We start from the raw sequence: 18,461 nt of genomic DNA, 5'->3' as shown, positions 1-18,461 counted from the left end.
CACTTTCAATAAATATCATTTCTTTTTAGAAGATATATGTATTATTTGAAAGGTAAAGAAAGAGGAGAGAAGGAAAACAGACAGAGCAAGGGAGAGAGGACTTCTGCCAACTGGTTACTCCCCAGCTGTCCATAACAGATATACCTGAGCCAGGCTAGAGCCAGAAGCCTGACAATCCTGTCAGCCCTCCAACATGAGGGATTCAGCCTCAAAAACCTGAGGCAACATTTACTGTCTTCGCAGCCATAATCTCAGAAGCTTGATTCATAAGAGGAACAGTTAGGGCTTGAACCAATTCTTTGATGTGGCATGCCTATGCCACAAATCATGGCTTAATCTCATGTTCCCAAACATCAGCTCCACCAAAAAATATTCTTTTATGTTGCACAGTTGCATGTGAAATTACATGCTGTCAGTATTTCCTTCAAAATTATCTAAAAAGGAGCAGGAAAGTGGATATAAACAACATTAATAACAAATACTGCAGCGTTTGTCATATCATTTGTCCATTTTTGCATAAGCATAAAATTTTCCCTAACAAAATGTTCAAAAATATGTAAAGATAAACGAAAATATAGATTATGGTTAATGAATTTTAGTTTCTTATCTGGAACACTGGTAATTTTGTTTTTGGCTGTTCCCCTTCCTTGATATTTACTTCTTATTACTTACTTTTAATGGATCCCTTAATTTTTGAGATCATGTAGATTTTATTTCAGCTAAGAAAAGAGGTATCTTTTTTTTTGAAAGATTTATTTCTTTTTTTATTACAAAGTCAGATATACAGAGAGGAGAGACAGAGAGGAAGATCTTCCATCCGATGATTCACTCCCCAAGTGAGCGCAACAGCCGATGCAATGCCGATCCGAAGCCAGGAACCTCTTTCAGGTATCCCACATGAGGGTGCAGGGTCCCAAGGCATTGGGCTGTCCTCGACTGCTTTCCCAGGCCACAGACAGGGAGCTGGAAGGGAAGTGGAGCTACCGGGATTAGAACTGGCGCCATATGGGATCCTGGCGCGTTCAAGGCAAGGACTTTAGCCACTAGGCTACGCCGCTGGGCCCAAAAGGTATCTCTTTAAAAGTATGGTTAGTTCTCATAATTCATGATATGGCATATTTGTCTACATGGCAGAGCTTAGTCTATTCCATAAGGCTAATGTCTTGGATTCAATTCTGAAATCCAATTCGTGCCCAGCTGATGTTGTAGAGCACAGTAACCCCCAGGAGGTAAGATGGACAGTGTAGGAACTTATTATGTGGTTGTTATTTCTAATTCCATGGCATTATTGCACATTAACCAGGAATGCATAAATTTCATGTCAGTAGTGAGATAAAGGGATTTTTAGCTTTATTGATTTATAAATATGTTTATAATCTTTGGTCAATTAGGGTGCAAAGATAGTCAAAAAGCATTTCTGAGATTTATCCAACATAGCAAAGAGAAACTGCCCAAAACAAATTGCAATAAAATTACATATTCAGTGTTTAGAAATTTATTTATTTATTTATTTTTATTGAAAATGTAGATTTTAGAGAGAGGAGACACCACAGAGAAAGATTTTCCATCTGCTGGTTCACTCTTCAAATGGCCACCACAACTGATGCTGAACCAATTCACAGCCAGGAACCTCTTCTAGTGTCAGATGTGGATGACGGTGTCAAGGCTTTGGGTTATCATCTGCTGCTTTATAAGGCCACAAAAGGGAGCAGGATGGAAAGTAGAGCAGCCAGGACATGAACCAGTACCTACAGGAGATGTTGGCACTTGCAGGTGCAGGGCTAGCCAGTTGAGCCATTGCATCAGCCCCAAATGTATCTTTTAATTTCATTTTTCCATGAGCATTTTGAAGGACCCTCATATTTAAAGCCCTGTGTCAGAAACCTATAATTATTATAAATTTATCATCCCTCTTGCCCGATGCCAAAGATGCAGTCTACTCCAGCCATCACTTGTGTACACATTACTAGCAAGCAGGCAGCATACGGTAGAGAAATACCAATGATAAATCTCTCTGGAATGTGCATTCCATTGAAATGTTAAGATGATATTCTCAGTAAAAACCAGTCAGTTTGAGGTGACCCAGTATAAGACTCCAATAGAAAGAAAGACTTTAAATTAATTTGTTTCCAAAAACAGGATATGAGAAAAGTCAAGAATAGTTTATGAAATGCTTAGAAAATAATTACAAGTTTATGCTTAATGAGTTTAAGAAATTCTTATTTTATATAGTGTGTCTGTGATGATTGCTTTCCTAGAAGATTGTGTCTTTAACATTTTGATATGTGGTTTTATTCACAAAAGACTGCTTTCAAAAATATATTTGTAAGGTTAACTAGCTAAATTTTCCTCTATATTTATACAGATATCACATGAAAGAAAAGATTCGAAGATATGAAATTCTGCTCAAGAATTGAACTTTATACCTCATTCTCCTCTTCAAAAAACAACAAATTAAATTCAAATAAAACAAAACAAAAATGATTATGACGAGTTTAGCCAATTCTCCTGAAAATTGCAAATTCCCCGAATTGCAATTCAACTCTGAGTTGTGACTCTCGGGGAAGATCTACTCATTTTAAGGCCTTTTACTCTGTCATTTTCCTAAGCATGGTATACTCTCATCACTCCCAAACCTAAACTAAACTGGAGCCTCCTCCTCAATGTACAACATTTCAAATTCTTCTTGGCTTCTAGGTGTCACGACCACTCTCTTGAACTGCTCTACTTATTCCTCCTTCCAGAAATGTCTTTCTTTTGTTGTGTTTCTGGAATTTCTGTTTTTGTTTGTTTGTTTTGCCTTTCTTTGTGGCCTGAAGACAAATCACTATTCAAAAGCATGAACTTATATATAACTCTTGCGAGGTAAGATTTGGGCTTTATTTTGGCCACTTTTTTTCTCTCTCCAGGAATGGAAATTAATGTTTCTATCTCACGATTTTGCTGAAACAAAATTCCAACTACCTATCAACAAAAATATATGCAAGAGATAGTGATTTCCCATGGGGAAAACATGACTGCTACAACAGGGAAAGAAAATTAGGAAAACATAAGGTCTTGCCCCTAGTCTACTTAGAAAAGCCAAAGTGTCCATAGGCCTCCTCTTTCCTGTTTCTGCTGGTCCCACTGCAGGGAACCAAGACCGCATCTCTGAAATGCATCTTTGCAAAAGGGAAAAGGGAACCTGATCCTCCGCTGATGAGCTGACATCTCCATGGACCATCCCAACCCCAGCTGACTCGATTCATTTAAGGCAGTGTTTATTTTTTCTATAAAGTCCCCACTGAAAATACCTCTTGAAGTTTATGCAGCAGGTAGACTTTATAGTTAAAATCATTTTGACAGCTAATAAACAAAACATGTGGAGATCATAAATACTTGCTCATTTTATAAAGAGAAATTCCTGATTTTCTTTTTAGATGGAGAATCAGAACCATGAGTCTAACAGAATGTTTGGTCCATGGATTCTTAGCATGAACAACAGTCCCTTGGGCATGCTATTCTGATTATGTACTATAGTAAATTCATGCTCACCACTGTGCATGAATGTGGATTTGAAAACATCGTTCTTCACGCTTTATTTACAGAATTGGATGCAGTGTCCCATCATTTGCTCCTGTAGCAGCTTGTACTTCCATAATAGGTCTAACTGCTCTCGGTTGACTTGCTTATTTAAATTCTGTGAAATTAAGAGTAATGCTGCAGTACTTAAAACAGCATCACACAAAGCAAATACTTAGAAATCCTAAGTCAATGAAGATCATATGAGTATTGAAGAAGGTACTGGTGGCGAGTATCCTTTTTACCACTCAAAATATGGTCATTACGTGATAGATTCCTTTTTTTTTAAGATTTATACATTTTTATTGGAAAGGCAGATGTACAGAGAGGAGAGATAGAGAGGAAGATCTTCCTTCCGGTGGTTCACTCCCCAAGCAGCCACAATGGCTGGAGCTGAGCCATTCCGAAGTCAGGAGCCAGGAGCTTCCTCCAGATCTCCCAGGCGGGTGCAGGGTCCCAAGGCTTTGGGCCATCCTTAACTGCTTTCCTAGGCAACAGGCAGGGAGCTGGAAGGGAAGTGGAGCTGCTGGGATTAGAACCAGCACCCATATGGAATCCCGGCGAGTTCAGGGCGAGGACTTTAACCACTACACCATTGCACTGGGCCCACATGAATGATTCTTTATGTCTTTCCCCCACATGATCCTCATGGTCAAAGCAGCAATTGAAGAATTTCATGATCCTCATTGTACTGGTAAGGCCCAAATCCAGTTGACTCTCATGCTCTGATTACCCTGTGTAGATGAAGTCCAGAAACATTTTTCAGGCTACCCAATAAAGCATTTCTGCATCTCCAGCTGGATTAAACTCGAAACAAATGGATACTTTTCAATTAAATTTTAAATGAAACGGTAACCTGAAAAGAAGCTAGTCAGTACGCCCTGGCATCAAGTGTCTCAAGACTAAATCAAGGGCAGACTGAATGCCCTGTGGAGTCATAATTCAGTGACAAACTCATTATAATGCATTTTTCCTGCAAAAACATTTTTGAATAGAATGTTACTGTACAGAGTCCAGTTTTGAAAGTAAAAGATTAAAAGGTCATTTAGACCTTCCTGAAGTGACCTCAAAGTTTTTTTCTTTATAATATAGCATCATACAATGTTTTCTCTGATTAATTCTTTCCTATTAACATTTTGTTCCAATTTCCACTGAAAGTACTTTCAATGAATTTGGCTGCCCACTGCTCTCATGAAAGTGAAAAAATTTAGCTCCCTGGACTCAACAGGAGCTTTCTCCTCTCCTTTTCTTGACTAAACTTGTACTATTCTTTATCTTGATCCCCCTGTCTAACCTCCTGTTTTTATCCTGCACAGTCCAGATAAACATTCACCTCAAGACCTCTGCAATGACTGTTCACCCAACAGAGATACCTTTAGATCATAACAAGAATCGGCACCATCCTGCCAATTTCAAATCTTGGCACAAATGTCATCTTCTCAATGAGCTCCTTCTTTGTCTTGGAAAAAAGGTGTTGTAAACTTACCACCAACCCTTATTCCCACTCCTCAACTGCAGTATACATTCCAGTCCTTACCCTTGCATAAAGTGTTGCCTGAATTAGTGAGCACCTGTGCCATGGGCTCGCTCTTACCCCACTCTGTGGAAGCTTCAGGAAGAGAGACGATATCCTGCTATCCAAACAGCCAGTGCTAGCATGTGAGAGTGCAGAGGAAATATTTGTTAAATGTGTAAATTCTTAAAAAATAAAATGTACAGCTCTCAAAACTGACTTAAAGACATTGAAAGCTTATGGAAACACCTAATTTAAAGCACTGTAATTGCTGAAGGATAACAATACTATAAAAAGAAACTCAAAAACAACCAAATCTCCGGCCTGGTCATTTCAAAACAAATTGAGTGTGTGGTAGATGATACAAAACTGATACAAAATGAAATTTTCTCATGAAACTATGGATACATCTTTCCTTTCTTGCTTTCACTCTTGCCTAACTTTTTAAATAAAGATTTTATTTATTTTTATTGCAAAGTCAGATATACAGACAGCAGGTGAGACAGAAAAATAGCTTTTGTCCAATTGTTCACTCCCCAAGTGAGCGCAACAGCCGGTGCTGAGCTGATATAAAACCAGGAGCCAGGAACCTCTTTCGGGTATCCCACGTGGGTGCAGGGTCCCAAAGCTTTGGACTGTCCTTGACTGCTTTCCCAGGCCACAATCAGGGAGCTGGAAGGGAAGCAGGACTGCCATGAGTTGAACTGGTGCCCATATGCAATCCCAGCACACTCAAGGAGAGGTCTTTAGCTGTTAGGCTACCATGCCAGACCTCACTCTTGCCTAAATTTTAAAAGAAGCATTACATTAGTATTTAAAACATACATATGAGATAAAACCATTGAAAAAGTTGACTTTTAAAAAGAAGATACATAAAAAATTTTAAGTAGCTTTTAAGAAATAGGTCCCAAACCTACCACATGGGATGAAAGAAGCCCAACTCCTCCCTCGCAGGCTCCGAGGGCATCAGAACAACAGCCAGGAGCCCTGAGCTGTGTGCAGAAACAGAACAGTAAGCTTCCTTCCAGACTAGGAAGGGGAGTTTTCTCTGTTCCTTACAGTTCCAACTTTGGATCCCCACCCTCTCTTGCAATGACCATCAGGGTCACTCGGAACACCCCCCCAAAACAAACAAACAAACATTAGAATAGATAGACAGAGAACAGCAAAGAAAGCTTAGAACCAGACAGGAAACGATCAGCGTGGATTCACATATACCTTACTAGGTAGGACACAAAGATTAGTTACTCCTCACTAGGGTATTGAAGATTTCTCTGCACACCCCTCCTAAAATTGTTCTGCACCTCAACTGTTGACATATGCCTTGTTAGAGTTACAAGCCAGTTTAGACTATCCTAAAAACTGCCAAAGTCAGCAAAATTATGCTTCAACACTATAAACTGCTAAATACTAAAATGAAAATAGACACGAGACAGCTGAATAGTACCCTATAGCCACTTTAAGGTGTATAGAAGCGGGTTGTATATAAACTAAAATTGCAATGTCAATGATGTAGTCACAGGATGTGGTTAAGAACTTGCATTTTTTAACATATTGGATACTCAATACCATGTCAATTAATTCTACAATGTTGTAAATTTTTTTGATGGAATGTTGGGGCTTTCAATTGATCCGGATGATATTCTGCCAGCTCTACCTTCAGACCAGAGATGGTCTCCCCAAGAAACCATTGAATTTATCTGGACAATAAGATGCTGGATTCTATGCTTGGTATATGTTTGCAATGAAAGAATCTTGACTGAATTTGAACTGTAATACTGCAATATGGTGGAGGAGTCCACTATGGGGGGAGGCATGGGGAAGGGTTGGGGGGATCCCAGAGTCTATGAAACTGTCACAAAATGGAATGTAATTAATAATAAAAAAACATTATGTACAGTAATAATGCAGAAAAAAAAGGAAGAGGTCCCAAAAGAAAAATTAAAATTTAGCAAATTTTGTTCTGTTTTCCTTCAAAGTAATCCTTTTGGTTAGGTGGAACTAAGTTTTTTAAGTTCAGAAATCTTACCTGAAAGTCAATTTAGAGCATCCTTTCTTCATACATTTACTTAATGTTTTTCCTTAGCCTTTATGTATTTCTGCGCTAATTTTCCACATGTTAATTTCAATGGGATTTGACCAGACAGGAAGGACTACCTTAGTCACACATGGCTGCATCCAAAAATATAAAAGTCTTATTTTAGAGAAGGGAGATTTTGAACCAAATAAAAACAACCTCTTATTGATGATATCAAACTATATCCTATTGTAAAGTGTTACCCAAGCTAATAAGAGAACACTTTGCAATAACAATTGCCTAGGGCACCAGTCCTGTGGCACGTAGGTAAAGCCACATCCCATAGCCCAGTGATAATTTGAGTCCCAGATGTTCTGCTTCTTATCCAGCTTCCTGCTAATGTGCCTCTGAAAGATGCAAAAGATCAACCAGCCACTGGGGAGCTGGGTGGATTTCTGGACCCTTGCCAGAGCCTGGCTCAGCCCTGGTCATTGCGGCCTCTGGGGGAGTAAACCAGGGGTGGAAATTTTCCCCTGCTTTCTGTCTCTCTGTCCCTGTTTCTCTGCCCTTCAAATAAATAAGCAAATCTTAAAAAAAAAAGTCTTAGACATCAATGAGAGTTACATGTTGGTAGATGTTAGCAAATGCATCTCATCACTCTTATAACCATTTTATATTACCTTTCCTTCAGTTACATATTTTTTAAGAAAATTTTTGTACTATGTATTCGAATGGCAAACCAACAGGGAAGGAGAGAGAAATCTTCAACCCATTGGTTTACTCCACAAATACCGACAGCAGCCACAGTTGGGTCAGGTTGAAGCCAGGAGCCAGGAACCACCTCTGAGTCTCCCATATGGGTGCCAGGAACTTGGGTACTTGATCCAAAATCTACTGTCTCCCAGAATACACAGTAGCAGAAAACTGAGTGGGAAGAAGTAAGAGTTCTTAAATGAGGGGCTCTAACATGGGATGTAGTTATCTCAAGAGCTTGCTCAACCTGCTGTTCCAAAAAGCTCATCCTCCTTTTTCAACACTTTTGACAAAAGGTGTGCTTATCAGAAAACAAAGCCTTCCATATCCTGGCCCTTTCCAATGAATCCCACATTCCGTAGGGCTACCATTTGGCACTGAACAAATCCTTAAATTTAGATGATATGACGTGCCTTTATTTCTAACTTGAACAGCATCTCTATGATTTCTGTGTTTATTTTGCATCTACTCCTTTATTCTTCAATTTCTACTATGCAAATTTTGTTCCAATTATTTAACTAAAAGATTACAGCTTACATGTTGTTTCACACAATTTCAAAACTTGATGAGCTCTTAAAAATATCCCTTTCTTTCATTATTATATTTTTCAAGTAAAAGAGCAAACTTTGCTATACACTATGTGCCCATGGGCACTTCATACGCATTTTTCCTCTTATTTTCTTAAGCTGTAATTCCATTTTATTCTGAGGACTATGCATTTTTCTGACTTAAAAATAAATTTTAAAGAAAATATAATTGATTTAAAATAGATTTAGCATCCAAATTTATTGATACAACCTTATCATTTCCATAATAACCATTTTTTTTCTTATACGAACTCCTTGAGTCTGTTTTCTTGGGAAGACAGCCCAATAGAATTCTTTCTGTATGGTGGTAAGTTTTTAGACATGTGAAAATGCTTTTATTTTACCATCATTCTTCAGTAGTTGGGTGACTTGTGTTAATTCCAGAAATTATGATTAGAAAGGTGCTTTCATTGTGTTTTATTTTTTGTATGTAAAAGTTCTCTGTTTGGCAGCTGACAAGCGTTAGATATTGCATTGTAGATCATTTACAATTGTGTTATAATAGTATTAGGTGGATATGTATTTATGTCTTGCCAAAAAAAAAAAACCCAAACAAACAGAGAAAGAAAACAAAACCCACATTATTTTCCCCTTTTGTAAGCATTAATCATGTCTCAGATGGATTTCATTGGGATGACACCGTCACTACGCAAAGCCTCTATTTCATGGTAACCTATTTCTCCTTCTGGATCCATTCTTAGACTTCTCTTAGGAATTATGGATCTATTTCCAAGTGTGGTTTTGTCTTGTTTTTAACTGCTCTCCAGTGTATTTTTAACTCTTAACTTCTAAATGTTACAATCTCTGTGAAATCCTTGGCTTTATCTTCTGAATCAGTTCTCCGTTTATTGCTGCTGGGATATGATTTCTCTCTCTTCAGGATTTTAATCCTCCTCTTAAAAAAAGAAGTTTAACATTTTAATTGATTCTTATTACTTATTCTTGCTTTTGTAATTTTTAAGTCTTTTAAACAATGCATGACTGATTTTGCTTCAAAATGTCTTCTTTTTAGGAGATGTGGTTTGGTTTTCTACCTCTTTGAGAATCTTATCTTTTTTACATTATGTTGTCACCACAGAACATATTTCTTATTTCTTTACAAAATGGTCACAATGTGTGTGCACAGAGAGAGTGCATTTGTATCCCAGAGTCACTCAGTAAAAGCTCCTAATTGTTGAAACTGAGCCAGGGGCAGCGCCAGAAGTCAAGAACACAACTTGGTTACTTGATTTGTCCCTGCTTCCTTCCAAGTCCTGCGTTAGTAGCAATTCGGAGGCAGCAGGCCAAAGCCAGGTACTGAATCTAGGTTCTGCAAAGTGGGACCCAGGCATCTCAAAAGTTGCCTTTACAAGTAGGATAAATGCACACACTTACAGGGTTCTATTTTTTTTTTTTAATTCCAAACTATATGTTTGAAAGACACAGTTGCAGAAAACAGAAACGGATCTGGAGAGATTCCATCTACCGGTTCATTTGCCAAATGGCAGCAATGGCCTAAGCTGAGTCAGGCAGCAGTTAGTCACAGGAGTTTCATCTGGGTCTCCCCCATGGGTACAGGGACCCAAACACTTTCGCCATCTTTTGCTGTTTCTAGGTACACTAGCGAGGACCTGCGTTGGAAGTGGAGCAGTTAGGACATGAACTGTCATGCATTTGGGAGGTCAGTGTCACAAGTAGTGGCTTAACTTGCTGTCATAATGCAACGTTATTGATGGTACTTTGAGGTTTTTGAAAAGGAAATTATGTATGGTATTCTCAGCATACTATACTTCAAAAATGTTATATACTTTTAATAATAAATTAGTTTAATCATTTCAAAAGTGGTCAGCGAATAAGTCAAGACTACCCTCTTTGTATACTTGCAGCGAAGGAGTCTCCCCAAGTCTGTATGTAACTAAAGATCAGTTTTATTTTCACATATGTACACACATATCTTAGAAATTCGACTTTTAAAGCAAATTTGTCTTTCTAAATTTTACAGTGTGTTTTTCCCCAAAAAATTATCCTGAGAAGTAAAGTCTGAAACAAAATGTGTGGTCTTGGGTCACAGAGAAATTCAATGGGTCAATACATTCTTTGATCTTAATGTCTGTTTTTCAATGTGCTGAACTCTATCCATCAATCCTTCTCATGCGTTTTTACACAATATGTGAGCTTTGTTTTATAAGTGCATATGCATGAGTACTTTCTAAGTTCATGTCAAAATAAAAGTAAAAAATAAATTTAGGGATGGGCATTGTGGTATAGCAATTTAACCCACTTGCCAGGCTGCTGGCATCCTGTTTGTGCATGCCAGTTTGAGTTCTAGCAATTCTACTTCTGATTCAGCTGCCAATTACTAATACAAACCCTGGGAGGCAGCAAATGATAGAGCAAATACTGCACTTCTGGATAGCTGCTTGGGAACCCTGGATAGAGTTCTTGCACTCCTGACTTCAGCTTGGCCCAGTCCTAGCTGTTACAAGCATTTGGGAAACAAGCCAGTACCTGAAAGAGTTCTCTCTCTCCCCGTTATGCATCTACATTTCAAGTAGATGAACGCAAATAAATAATTTTTTTTAAAAAATTATGTTTGCTTGTGGTGAAACAATTCTGAACTCATCCATTGCTTTTTCATAATATGTGTTCATAAAATTCTTGTACATATGTGCAAATGTTAATGTGTTAACATGCTTCATACACTATTTACAATAGCAGGCTTAATAATATTTCAAGAGCGGCATGCCAGACATAGTGAGCTCATTGCATCAGTCTGTCTCCAAATTCCCCCACTTCTTGGTCATAACCATTCTGACCTTACAAATTTCCAAAAACAAATTGATCTGTCCTCTGCCTACACACACCGAGCTATCCTTGTCCATGGACTTCACTTGCCCTCCATGTCCAGGGAGGGAACTTATCTGAGCCACACCTATCCTCCTTTTAGGCAAGCAGAAAAGCCATGGGCATCGTCCCTTCTGAGAAAGCGTTCACAGCTCATGAATTTCCCATGAGAAGATCATTTGCAATTGTCATGGACATTGCTGTTCATATTTTTCTCTTTTCTTTCTCCTACATTTTCTTCAGAATAGTCTCCCCTTAGCAATCCTCTCCACTAGCACAGATAAACAATAACTTCAGTTATGATTAGTACGTATTCACGATACACCTGCAATAAGCCACCTCAGAGATTCCCCAATTGTGCAGTGAATTAGTCACAATCGGAAGTCAGCACCCTGTGCAGTGAGAGCCCTTCAGTGTGCCCAGGAGCACCCTTCAGAATTTCCACCACAGTCTCCACCTATGTCCTCATCCTCAGCTAATTAAACCTGCTTTTCTCAAGCACCAACATTTTAAAAATAGTTCTTTTTGATTTTATTATTTTTCTGAGCTGCTTGATTACAGTATGAACTTGCCCATACTTTTCATAGAATATTACTGGCAATGTAAACCAATGTTTCAACAGTGTGTATGTGCAAGCAGTTGGGGGCTTGGTTTTGGGTCCTAGTCACTGTTATAATATCATTTCAGGAGGAAAATGCCTCATGAGTTCCACACAAGTGACTTACAAATGGACTTACAGAATGCAACCCTTTCTAAATGAAGGGACTGCCTCCCCTGGTATAGCCTGGAAACCATTGAGTCTTGATTCCATCAGATATGAAGGCTGCAACTTTGCATGTAAATAACTCAAATTATTCACCAGCCCCACACAATTTTTCAGTGAGTATCTATCTGCTCAACGTGGGAAGTTCATTTATTTTCCTTCAACTGGCATAAGCCGTTAGTCAAATAGGTCACTTAAACTGGAAATTCAAACAGATAAAAAAAAAAGCAGCACAGCGCTGTAATAACAGCTGTGTTTAAGCAGAATTCCAAGAGAATATATACATTCACACATATCTTGGTCACTTATGGAAACACCTGAAGGTAGTTCAAAAAGCACAAAATTCAAGCATTCCTGAGAAACTAGAACAAAAATTTCTACTTTGGATTATCAATATGATTCTTGAAGGAATTGTATGATAGCAACCTGTGATAATATCCTGTCACCTCTCGCTTTGCCTTTCAGAATGCAGACGTATAGAGAACAGAAGACAAATGTGAAAAATAAGTGTTTAGATTTTTGTCACTAGTTTACACTCTGTTATTTGCCCACCTGATTAAAGCACATTAGCAGCAATACCTATTTGAAGCATTTTAGATTCCTTCTGCTCTAGAAAAAAAAATGCTGGATATCATTATTATTTATAACTTGAGCATCATGCTGGAAAATGTCACTTGAATCCTGCTTGAATTATATCTCCTATGTGAAAATGAAACTACCACACAAGTTACTCTACATCTATATGGTTAGTCTTTGTCAGCACTCACAGTTCAAGAAAAAAAAAATGATTCTTTCTCTTTCCATGTGCAAAAAAGCTGCAGTCTTACTGAGATTTTTTTTCTTGTTTTATTCTGAAAGAAAATTATATTCCCCCACCCCCGATTATGTTGCTGGTCTCAAAGGTCAATGAACACATTCATGCAGAAAGACACAGTCGACGACGAGAGGGAACTGGCTCTTTCTTACTGTAATAAGGGTTTGCATATTTTGGCCAGGAGAAATTTGCACAAGGACATGTTCTTTTACAGGTAATAGTAAGCAAATTCCTTAGGTTCAAAGGGGAATTCGGTGAAAATATGGTCTAACAGAACAGTGCTGCAAGTCAGGCTTACCTGAGCCGGCTGTTTGTGTTTGCTGCCACATCTATACAATTGCTTTTGCCACCTGTGTGCCCCTCAAATACTGCCCCTGGCAGATTAGTTTCCTTGACTTCAGGTATGGCCCTGCAAGGGCTGATAGCTACAATGTGCAGAGATACCACCAAATGTGGGAGAAATAAATGTCAACTTGATCGTGACAGAACAAGGATGTTCACGGACAGCTTTATTTGTCACTTTGAGGCACACCGATATTGAAGAAGGAGCTGAACATGTCAACAAGCGGAAACTGGCTTTGCCTTATGAAATGCAGTGCCATGTGAGATGTGCTTCTTTGACGCACTGCTGCTGTGCGGAGCCTGTTTAACCAGATGGGAACAACAGGGCCCGAGTTCATTCTCATTTGGTAAATGTTTTCTATGCAATCAAGTTTCAAATTCTATGTGCCACTTGGGCTATCTTAACATAGATTTCCATCCCTTTGTTTTTAGGGAAGTAAAGAAATAACCTCTATGATCTCATATAAGAGGAAAATAAGCACAACCATTTAAACAAAATTCTTGATCTGAGTCCAACCTCTCCCTCAGTGTTTTGTGTACTGTTAGATTCACTCTCAACCTCCAAAGTCCCCATTTCCAAGTTGGGTTGCAAACAGATCCCTATTTATTTTGCTAAAGTTTCATGAAGATAATAACATAAGATGATAGCATGAAGACAGCTTAAAAACTATTCATGTTAATAACGCTTCCTTAACATTTTCCAAATTGATTGTAAAAGAGGTCAACATAGTTTTTCAGAATTTTTACCTTGAGCTGTATCCTGATACAGAGTGATTCAAGCATTTTTTTTTTGCTTTTTGCTTTGTTTTTAAAATGAATTGTATGAGAAATACATAACCTAGGAGTTAATTTCCAATTCTCTTCAAATTCTACTTTGAAGATACTAATAATATATACACAAGGATCCAGGCATTTCAAATCTCTCTCTCTCTCTCACACACACGCACACACACACACACACACCAGTTTGCAATGTTTTTATGTGTATTTTATAAAACTTTCACCTTCAGGAACTCATTGTGCCTTACTGGTATTTTCACTAATGAGAATTTGCTAAGTGGGAAAAAAAAATGTCTATCCCCCTCCACCAAAGAAATTTTATCTGAAAATATTGAAAGACAGACAATATAGCCAGCTTGAGGGTGGATTCTGATCACTGAGAGAACAGGAACTTGTTTTCAAATACATTTAGCTTGGGAATTTGCAAAGCTGATAAATTTAGGACTAGTTCAAATTGAGATTCATTTCATGATCATGGAGGAAAATGCCAGGAGTCATTTTTTAAAGTGGTTCAGTACATCTGCAATTGGACTGGACATTCCAAAAAGTCCAGAGGCATCACTTACAAAAAAAAAATGCATAACAAGGATCCAGCAAGAAAAAGGTATTAATTTGAAAACAAATGAAGAAAAGCAGAGACCAGCCTGAAATTCCTGGTTGTAAGGAGTGTCACTGGCACCTCCCACAGGACTAAAGGTAATTAGTTCAGCATTTTCTGTTGTTCAGACAGTTTCCTTTTCCCTTTTGATGTAACACAGCCCCTTTCCATCACTTTCCCGAATCAGTGCCGGCCTCACTAAAGCCACAAAGCGCAAACTGCTGGAGTGTCTTTTTGCAGGAAAAGCCCTTTTATTCAGTGACTTAAGCTCAGGCTGCAGACTGCCCGCATATTTAAGTGGGCTATGAAAGAACTAGCTCTTGTTTTATTTGTTCAGACTCCAAGAATACATAATTCTGATTTCCTTGCAGATGGCTTGAAGCTGTCAAGGATAAACACAGGGTTAAAGAAACCGGTTGCTACTGGCACTGGACCACAGAAAGGATGACTCTCCAAGCTTCTTTGTTGGTGGATCAGCATAAACTCCTTTCCTACGTGTGCAAATTCTGTCTACCCTCGGGGCATCGAGGTGCATTGTTCCCCTCTCGCTTGTTTAGTTTTAGTTGGTGCTTTAATTTTCTTGACATGGAAAATTTCCGTGTCCTGAAGAAATGCTTTCACCTGTGAGTGAGGTAAGCGCAGCGTGCAGCGTTCTGCCAAAAGAGGGCAATGTTGCTGTTCAGAACTTCCTCGTTCCGTTGCCGGGGACCAGATCTCCGGAACAGTAAATAATCGTCGCTGTCTCTTCCTTCTCACCACACGCAAGTTTCCACATGTCTGTGTGCTCTGTAGTTAATCAGGACTTTGTAACTATCTGTCCTACCTATTAACTGCATCCACACCCAAATTGTTTAAAGGTTAACACATTTCACTCCATGCATGACTGGCACACACAAGCGAAGGGCTGTCTCGGAAATTCTGAATTCATTTCCCTTTGCCGGTGATAGGCAAGAGACACAACCTGCTTTGGGAAATGTCAGGTATTTGTACTGTGTGCCTGTTCTCTGATACTCGAGATGTTCCTCAATCATGGTCTTCACGAAAACTACAGCCAAAGAGAGGGAAAGCAAAGTGTTTATGTTCAGAGAGTGTATTTCAGAATCATCTATTGTCTTACCATTTAGCATATGATTCAAAACTAATACCAGGGCGTGCGTAACAATCTTGATAGCTCACACTGGATTTCTTTTGTGTAGAGAGGACGCAGTGAATTTTTCTTGAGATTTTAAACATTTGGCCGGCCGTGTTCTCTCCAGGAGACTTACATGTTGTGTTATTTCCTGGACAATTTTATTAGACTTTAATTAGTTGCGCCCATTTTTTTTTTTTCATTCTCTTGAACAGATGTAATCCACTTGTTTTCTGGAAAGCACAGTTTTGGTTTTCAATGGAAGGTTTGTTTGAGAAGCAGAATTCCTGGAATTTTTTTTTAATCAAAGGAGAAACACTTTGAGTCTGTAGAGTGCTTTTGCTCTCGCAGCAACTGGCAATGTGGCTGGCCTGCCGCAGGAGCGCTACCAGAGCAAATGGCTCTCGCGTTTAACAATTTCACCAGCTCGTTTTTCTGACAAATATGTATATCTTCATGTGTATTTCTGTTCATACAGGCATTTTATATAGCTACAAATGTGTGTGACTCTTCTTGCCTTTTTAAAAAAATACAGACTCAAATTTAAATTTTATTAAAGGGAAATAATTGAGAGAGTTTTTGAGCACTCAGCATGAGTGATGATATTTTCTGTGAACTGCAACTTGGTGCTTTTTTTGGAAGCAAGGGCTGAAAACTACAAACATTACGATCATCAAATTAAAAAACACATTAAGAGAAAGAACTGGGTTGGGAGTGGCAAATTCTCAGAGTATGGAAATGTCTTAAGATGGGCCTCTGTTTTTTTTTTTTTTTAGTCTTGGAGGTGCTTCGTGTCCCCCATTTAGCTGGGTTTGAAAGATTTAAGTAGAATCTGCTGTCCCAGAGACATCAATAAAACCCACAGAAAGCTCTGTCTGCTGGAGGTGCTTCCGGGAAATCCTTATTTAACATCGACTTCGTTTACTGTGGCACAGCTTTTTCATTTCTTCTGTGTGAAAGCCCGCCATCTCATTTCTGCTCCCTTCTCCTACAACTGTCAGTATATGTACATCAGACAGCCTGCGTTATTAAAAGAATAATAACTGCATTGCAGGTTTCTGAACCCAAGATTGTATTTTCTTTCTCAAATATTCATTAAAAAATATAGATTGTATTTTATTGCAAGTGCTCTTTAATGAATACTGTGCCTGTTTGCGTACAAGAAGGTGCTTCCAGTGTAATTCCCTGACAGTAATTGTGGTCTGAATTGAGAACATGCAGTAGCAGAGCGCGTTTAATGGCCACCCTGTGGATTGAGTACTGCACTTTTGTCATATCTTGCTACTTTTAAAAATGAAGAGATTAGTTGGACCAGGAAAGAGTTAATTATGCACTTGCATAAGGAACCCTCAATGAGCAGTCAGTGAGAATTCTTTGTCTTTATTGTAAAATAAAAAATTTAAAAAGAGCCTGGCAGATAGTAGGTAAATAGTTAACTGAGCATCTAGTTCGCGGTGTGTGTGTGTGTGTGTGTGTGTGTGTGTGTGTGTGTGTGTTGTGCATAATGTGAGAGTAAGGGGAAACCTTTCAGTCTGCCACAATGTTAAGGACCATAAAATAAATGAGTAACACCTCTTCATTTCTACAGAACTAACATAAATAACTAAGGACGATGAAACAAATTTCTAGCACAACTACATTTTTCATAGCTTTCCTTTGATTCCAGAGAAGTACTGCATGCAAAACAAAAAAATGTATATTGCCTAACAATCAAGTTCTTTGTGCAAATACCGCCTCCTGCAAAGGGTGCAGAGCAACAGGCCATGCTCATAAATGAACAGGGGCTAAAGAGATCAAAACTGGAAAGGCCAGACAGATGTCAGGATAGTGTAAGGTTTTAGAAAATAGTAGGCTATCATTAAATCTTCTGATTTGCCAGAACTTCAAGAGTAATTAGAAAAAGTCTGTAAGTGAGCACACACGTACATTTACACACACACATCCATACACACGAAGTCATATGCTCATGGTAATATGATAATATTTGCCATGGGAATTGGCTCTGCAAAGAAAAAGAAAGCTAATATAAGGAAGAGTGGAAAGCTCTTAAACTTATCTAGGCTTTCATGAAAGGAAATATGTTAACCTCAAAACTCTTTGTGCACAGGGAAAGATTCTTAAAAGCATGAATTTTTGACAAAATTTCTCAGCTAATATTCAGGGTTCTGCACCAAAAATGAGCAGTGTATCAATTACTCAGCATTCCTGTATTGCTAAATCTACTTAATGGGAAGGTGCACTTGCATATAGGGCTCTGTTTCCTGACTGGCTATATTCTATTCTGGGATCAAGGATTTACATTTGGTCTCTGAGACTCATGTTGGGTTTTGCAAAACGATTGTGAATGTTGTATATGGATCCTGTCATTATAACAATATGAACAACTTGGTCAAAGATTTTTAATTCCTATCAAATACTTATTTGACTAATTTTGTCGCCAAGTAATACTTCCTTTTACAGCTGTTACATCCTTTTACAATTGAATTGACAATCAGGGTATAAGATTTCACTCCGATGATTTTCTCTGCAATGCCATACTTTGCACTTACAGATAGAAAACACAGTTTGAACTGACAGGGAAATGAGAAAAGGGTAGTATTTACTATGATTGAAAGCTTTTTTTTCCCCACATGGTTTTCAAGCACTTTTTCTTTAATTCTTTTTTTTTTTTGGATAAATGAGTTTAATATGAAAACCACATGATTTTTTTAAGAAATCATTTAACACTGTAGCATCAGAGTAGAGCAAACTAAATGGCACTTTTATACAACATGTGCATGA

The sequence above is a fragment of the Ochotona curzoniae genome, unplaced genomic scaffold (genome assembly GCF_017591425.1).
Source record: "Ochotona curzoniae isolate NIBS_2020 unplaced genomic scaffold, NIBS_Ocur_1.0 contig_2210, whole genome shotgun sequence".
NCBI lineage: Eukaryota > Metazoa > Chordata > Mammalia > Lagomorpha > Ochotonidae > Ochotona > Ochotona curzoniae.
This window is presented reverse-complemented; position numbering follows the sequence as displayed.